This window comes from Lygodium microphyllum, chromosome 16 (genome assembly GCF_053477565.2).
Source record: "Lygodium microphyllum isolate KBCC chromosome 16, Lygodium_microphyllum_v1.1.10, whole genome shotgun sequence".
NCBI lineage: Eukaryota > Viridiplantae > Streptophyta > Polypodiopsida > Schizaeales > Lygodiaceae > Lygodium > Lygodium microphyllum.
The window spans coordinates 31196943-31204416 of NC_141150.1; positions in this window are offsets into that span (position 1 = coordinate 31196943).

Here is a 7474-nt window from a genome sequence, read left to right on the forward strand (position 1 = left end):
TCAATCCCCAAAAAGTATTTCAACTCTCCAAGGTCCTTGACCTTAAACTTAGCCTGTAAACATGTCTTTATTTCTGCAATCCCATTTTCATCATCTCCTGTAATGATTAAGTCATCAACATAGACAACTAGAAAAACATAGCCACTATCTGTCTTCTTTGCAAACAGACTATGATCAGCATCTCCCAATCGGAAACCATGTTGCTGTAAATAACTGCTGATGCGAGCATTCCATGCTCTGGGTGGCTGTTTCAACCCATATAATGCCTTTTTCAGCCAACATACATGTGCTGGAAATTCTGGATGTACATAGCCTTCAGGCTGTTCCATGTAAACCTCTTCCTGTAATTCTCCATTGAGAAATGCATTCTTTACATCCATCTGCCATAGTTTCCAGCCTCTAGCTGCTGCCAAAGCAAAATCACAGTTCTAACTGTAGCCATCTTTGCTACAGGGCTGAAAGCTCCTCATAATCAAGACCATACTGCTGCGCATACCTTTTTGCAACCAGCCTGGCCTTATATCTTTCTAATGATCCATCTGATTTACATTTTACCTTATACACCCACTTGCATCCAATAGGTGTTTTGCCCTCAGGCAACTGTACCAAATCCCATGTACCATTTTCAGCCAAGGCTGAATATTCCTCATCCATAGCAGCATGCCAATTCTCATCTGAAACTGCCTCATCAAACTTACTTGGTTCTCTAAAACCTGTTACTTTCGTCATATAAGCATAATGACGGGCTGAATATCCAGTGTAAGTATACCTGTCACAACAGGCCATCTGACCCTCTCTGATCTCCTAAGCTGTGGCTCACTGTGAGCTTGCCTCTCATGAGGCGGCACATAACGGCTCTGCTTAGCACCTGGCGTCATAACAGACGGAATCCCCAATTCACTATCTAAGCTGTCACTGCTAGATGAATCATAACCTGCAGTGAGTGGACCTGTTACATCTTCAAAAACCTTTTCTTTTCCCTTATCTGTTCTCCCCCTCACTGACATATCTATGTCAGTGGATGCAGTAGTGCGACTCCGTAATCGTCCTACCCAAGGACTCACTGTAGATGATACATCACTTGTCTGACCAGTCATGGAAGTACTCTCTGCAGGAGTATTTTCAGCATGACTCATACTGGGTGAGCCATCAGTAGAGGCACTGCAACAGGATTCCCATACCAAGATGCTAACTCATCAAATACCACATCTCTGCTTATGAGTGTCTCATGTGTAGAAGGTACATAACACTTATAAGCTTTCCATTCCTGTGCATATCCAATAAACACACTTTTCACTGCCTTAGGATCCAATTTCTTCCTCTTCTCATCCGGTATATGCACATATGCAATGCTGCCAAATACCTTCAAGTGTGAAATATCAGGTTTATGACCATACAGCCGTTCATACGGAGTGACATCATGAATCCCTGCTGTAGGGGTTCGATTCAGCACATATACAGCAGTCACCACTGCTTCAGCCCAATAACCATTTGGCAGACATTTTTCATTCAGCATAGCTCTAGCTGACTCCATCAAAACCCTGTTTTTCCTCTCTGCAACACCGTTTTGCTGCGGTGTATAATTGCATGTGAGCTGTCTTCTGATCCCATGTTTAGCAAGATACCTGTCAAAGTAGTTTGAGACATATTCACCTCCTCTATCTGATCTCAAACATGATATGAAACAGCCCAATTCATTTTCAGCATGTTTCTTGAAGTCTTTGAATGCATCAAACACATCATCCTTATGTTTCAAGATATAAAGCCAAGTGTACCTGCTGAAATCATCAATAAATGAGACATAATATCATGCACTGCCAAAGGAAGCATTATGTGAAGGACCCCAGACATCAGAGTGTACCAACTGTAAAGGCCTAGTGCTGTTTTTTACATGTCTCATGAAAGGAAACCGTGCCTGCTTCCCAAACTGACATGCAAGGCATACATGACCAAAATCATTATACTTGAATTTAGGTAATCCAAGTACTACTTCTTTCTGTTGCATAGATTTCAGCTTTTGTACATTGACATGTCCGATTCTCTTGTGCTAGATCTCTACATCTCTGATGGCACTCTCATCATGAGCAAACATAGCTGCTTTAAGTTCAGGAATGGTCGCTTCCAAAGTAAACATCCTGCCATCCCTTCTGCCCTTGGCAATTAGATTGCAGCCATTTCCATACTCCTCAATGAAACATCCATCCTTGTTAAACCTCACTTGCAGATTATGTTCTGCCATTTGACCCACAGACAACAAATTCTTTGTTATGGTCGGAACATATAAGACATCATGCAGGCCTTTCTTCTTGCCATCAGGCATTATCAATGGAACAATCCCTTTATGCTTTATGTCATGTTGGGTATCATCCCCAGTACATACATGATCATGTGTACCTGCAACCATCTCATCAAACCACTCTCCATGTGGGGTCATGTGGTTTGTCGCTCCAGAGTCAATGTACCATCTATCATCTCTATCATGTCTCGATGCATTTTTAGATACATGCTGCATAGCAAAGAGTCTATCAAGTGACTCATCATGAGCACCACTGGAAGATGCATAGTGCCCATGCTATCTGCCCTTTGCCTTCATATCTCCTTGCTTCTTGTAACAATCCTTTGCAATATGCCCATACCGGCCACAATAATGGCAGTCCTTGTCCTTGTTGGACTGATCAGTAGACTGTCAAGATCCAGATCCACCTCCTCTACCTCGAGGTGATCTCCCCCTGCCTCTAAACCCACCAGATCCACGCTAGCCTTGTGTATTTGCACCATGCCAATTACTCTGCTGCTGCTGCTGTCCATAAGTATAATGAGTGTCACCATGACCTCGAAATGAACCACGACCTCTAGATCCTCTACCACGCTGGCTAGAGTACAACACAGTGTCTCTACTCTGAGATGCACTAGAACCTGTATTCAAACCAAGTTTGACTTCCTCATGCAGCAACAAAGCAACTAGCTCTTCCCAGCTAGGGGGCTCTTCTCTGACAGAAATGGAAGTGTCAAAAGCTTTGTACTCTTTGCCTAAGCCATTCAAAGCAACAGCAATCATATCATCTTTTGATACACTTGAGCCAATAGTAGCAAGTTGATCAGCTATGGTCTTAATCTCCATGGTATACGTCTGGATGATCTTGCCATTCCTAGACATGTTGTTGAACTGTTGTTTCAACTGGATCTTTCTTGCATGTGTCATGGTTCCATAATTTTTCATCAGTATGTCCCAAGCATCCTTCAGAGTCTCACATCCAGTGATTTGAATTACCATAGCATTAGATATACATAAGGAAAACCAATGCAGCACCTTGCATGCTCTTTCATTCCATAGCCTGTAGGCTCTTTTCTGTTCATTTGTTGGATTGTGTGCAGGCAACTCAGGAGCAACTTCATCTCCTGTACATAAATCCCAATAACCTCTGCCAACCAGAAAGTTTTTCATTCTAAATTTCCATAATGTAAAGTTCTTATTATCCAACTTCTCTCCAACTATCTGAGTGATATTGTCAGTCCCATGTGCATTAGCCATGATGCAATAGACTGTCTATCAAGTGCCTGACTCCCTGCAGTCCAATAAGTATGACTGACTAAGTTCAGTTCGTAACAGTTTATGACAGTTTTCTGCACTAAATTGCAGAAAAAAAACCAGGGTATTTCAGCCCACTGTCACCCCAAAACAACCCTCAAACAAGTGGTCTCAACTGTAGATATAACTGTCAATACATAAGCTATGTGTTTGCTTCAGCTTAAGCTTATGTAACCTCACTGCCAGGGTACATACATGCAGTCTGAAAATTGTAAACTGTGAGTAACCAGCAGCAATTTCAAGTCCAAAACTGAGTGTGTCAACAAATTCAGTTTCAGGTTGCAGTCAACCGGAATTAAGCATACCAAGCTCCAAGCAGCTCCAAAATGTCTTTTGACCATATCATACATTTACTTTGTAGTGGCAAGTTCAATACATGAGCTGTTTGTAATTAACCAGGACAATGTAACTGCATTTACTTCAGCTTCAAAATTCAGTTTTCAATGATGCTCATTGCTTGCTTCAATTCTCCATGCATTCAGCATGTATAGGCCAGTTCACATAGATGATGGAACCCCCAAGATGACCTGTATTGCTTCAGTAATGCACAGTACTTGTCATTGACTGTGTATGACAGTTTTCAGCCTGTCATTGATTTTCAGATCTGAGTATTCTGTCATTGACTGTGTATGACAATTTTCAGCCTGTCACTGATTTTCAGATCTGAGTATTCTGAGCAACTGTGTATGACAGTTTTCAGGCTGTCATTGATTTTCAGATCTGAGTATTCTGAGCAACTGTGTATGACAGTTTTCAGCCTATCATTGATTTTCAGATCTGATTATTCTGAGCAAAAGATCTAAGCTCCAAGACATTTGATCCAATGTATACATGCTTTGACACATTCTTGTGCTCCAAAGATGCCTTCTGAGTGTAGTACAAGGCTCCTGTGTGTCAGTAATGACTGAATGCATGCTGTCCATTCATGTTTACAGTAGTTCAGAAATGATTACAGGTCTGTGTCTGTCACTCCTTGCACACTTCAAATACCTTCAATAGTGAGCATACATGCTCTATGAACCTTGTCCAGGTGCCCCACTGAAGATTGACAGGTTGTTGTTCACTCAGATCAGCAGGCGCAGATTTTCAGATACAGGTTGCTGTCCATTCAGATCAGCATGCGCAGATTTTCAGATACAGGTTGCTGATTTTCAGGAGGCAGTCCACGATTTTCAGACACAGGTTGCTGATTTTCAGGAGGCAGTCCACGATTTTCAGAAGGCAGTCCACGCTGATTCCTTCCTTTGACTATGGCTTCATTTGCAAGTGTCCAGCTTCTTCCTCATTCCTTACTTCCATCTCCTTTGCACTGCAGGTTGTCATGCCCATTCTCTCACAGCCTCATGGATGAAGCTCTGATACCATGTTCAAAGAGTAGAGAGAGAGAAAGGGAAAGACTCCATATCCATGAGCCTTCAGGCTCTCAAGCTCATTCCTTCATTTCCACACACTAAAACTGAAAAGCACACACACACACTACAAGATAAAGTGACCTAGTGTAAATGTAGACTAGACTGACTAACTCTAGTCAGGTCACTGACTGACTACTAACCCGACTTATTTAATGTAGTCACATGTAGACAGCTGTACACACTAGCTGTCATAGATGTCGGTCATAGATGAAGACACACTGATGGTGAGCTTGATTTCCAACATTGATACCCACCGCAGCAGCAATGCCTACTCAAGGCACCCCGACTATAGATGCCATCAATCTCATGGCTTGGGTGTAGTACTTTATCAATAAGGAACTAAAATAGGGGAAGAGTGTGGAAACCACAACTATTGGGCAAAAGAGACCATTGACAGCGGATGCCGAGCCAAGACAAGACCCAAAACGACAAAAAATGGAAACCTCCACGATTCCCATCTCTACAACAATGATGCCAACTTCCAACTACGACGAGTATGTCAAAGAGCTCCTCTCACAGCTAGAAAAAGCTAAGGAGGAGAAGAAAATAGCAGTGAATGAGTTGGAAGTGGAGAAGGAGTCGGTGGTTGTCGTCCAACTGGAAAATACCAGACAAGTAGCCATGTGCCAAAAGGAAATATACGAGCTGAGAGAGGAGCTCAGAACACAAAGGAAGGAGAAGACACCTGATGGGAGGCAAGGCTGGCCGAAGAAAAACAAAGCTTCATGAGGATGCAGCAAAATGCTACGGAACCAGGAGAGTTATGCAAAGAACTATAGGTAGAAATGGAAAATCTCAGGGATGCTATGACAACATTGGAAACATATAGACAAGAGCAGATCCTCAGATTGAACAAAGAAATAGAAAACTTGAAACAAGAAGCAGCCTTGGAGCAAGAGGAACAACAAAGGCTAAAAAGAGAAATTGAAGATCAAGAGCAGAGGCTCATGGTACTGGCTTGAAGGAAAGGGGAAGGCCATGAAGAATTGAAGAAAAGAGCTGACTCAGCTCCGAGTTCCACTCCCATGAGCACAATGAACCACATGGTAAGATAGACACACCCCCTAGGTAGCACCCTTCTTCTCTTCTAGGAAATGATGGATGCTACAAACCACCAACATCGGAGGCCCCGCTATCCATGCAATATATCCTCTGCCCCCAACAACACAATCATTTGCCAAGCTTCTCACCTAGTACCCACCCACACAAGGCCCATCATCACCTCGGCAACCACCCAAGCACCATGCCCTCATCAGAAATTTTATATGGATGCTGTCCATGAAATCTAACAAGTAGTTCTTATACCATTTAATGCAAAAGCTAACATTTTATGTAAAATTTTGACAAAAACCTTATTATTTTATGTGGTGATATGAAAACAATAACCTATTTTTGAGATGTGAATAACTTGGTTTGGCACAACAACATTAGGAATTTCATCTTTGCTTGTAATCACATTCGCCACACCCGATGTTCTATTGGTAGTGGCAACTCCAACAACCTCGGGCGCTCCTGCATCTCTAGCAATACCCATTCCTTGACCGATTGCAGTGGATCTCATAGTCTTTGCACCTCGTTGCTTCAGAGCCATCGTTTGAGAGTGGGTTTAAGAGATAAAGGAAGAATGAACTCAGGATGGGAGAGCATGAGAGAAGATTTCCTAGTTGATGACTGGAGAAAGGGGGGGTCGAGTTAACTCTCTAACTCTCTCTCTCGTAGTCTCTGGAAGTAACCCTCTCTCTCTCTCTCTCTCTCTAACTCTCTAATTCTCTTTCGCGGCCTCTTATAGCATCCTTCTTCTTCATAATTTGAGTAGAGGCTCCCTCCTCTAAAAATTGTAAAAGGTAGGTGGGTATAGGTAAAGAGATAAGGCAAATAGAAGAAAATGGAAAAGAGGACCTTGCCACAAAATGGCCAGTCATGTAAGAAAGGGATGATTGCCCGAAATGGATTTAGGGTTATGTATAAAATCCAATAAGTGAATAGAGAGTCTAATTCTTTGGTGTGTGGGAAAAGTGGACTCATCTTCTTCTCTTCTCTTTGCTTGTTTGTGTGTGATTGAGAGAGGGAGTGTGAGGGAGTGAGTGTAGTGAGAGTGAGGGATCTTGGAGATGAAGCTCTCCATCTTCTCCTCTCGTCTTTTTCTCTTCTCTCATTTCAAATGCGACTATGGATGATGGAGCTTGGAGCTGGAGGCTTGAGGATGCTTGATCTTGCATCACAAATCGTGGAGCTACCGGTGTGCTTGAGGGAGAAGGCAACTCATTTGGGCATCGAGGTAAGCTCACTACACCTTGGTAGGATAAAAAACAACATTTATGTCAAACAACTATCCTTATCTCTCCAATCCTATCCTTACCATGAGCAGATCCCGAGAATTCAGGAAAGCCTTGGCAAAGGCAAGAATAGCGAAAGCTACATGTGTGGGAGCTCATGCTCAAGCACCAAGACCCATGTACCACTCATTGTTTCA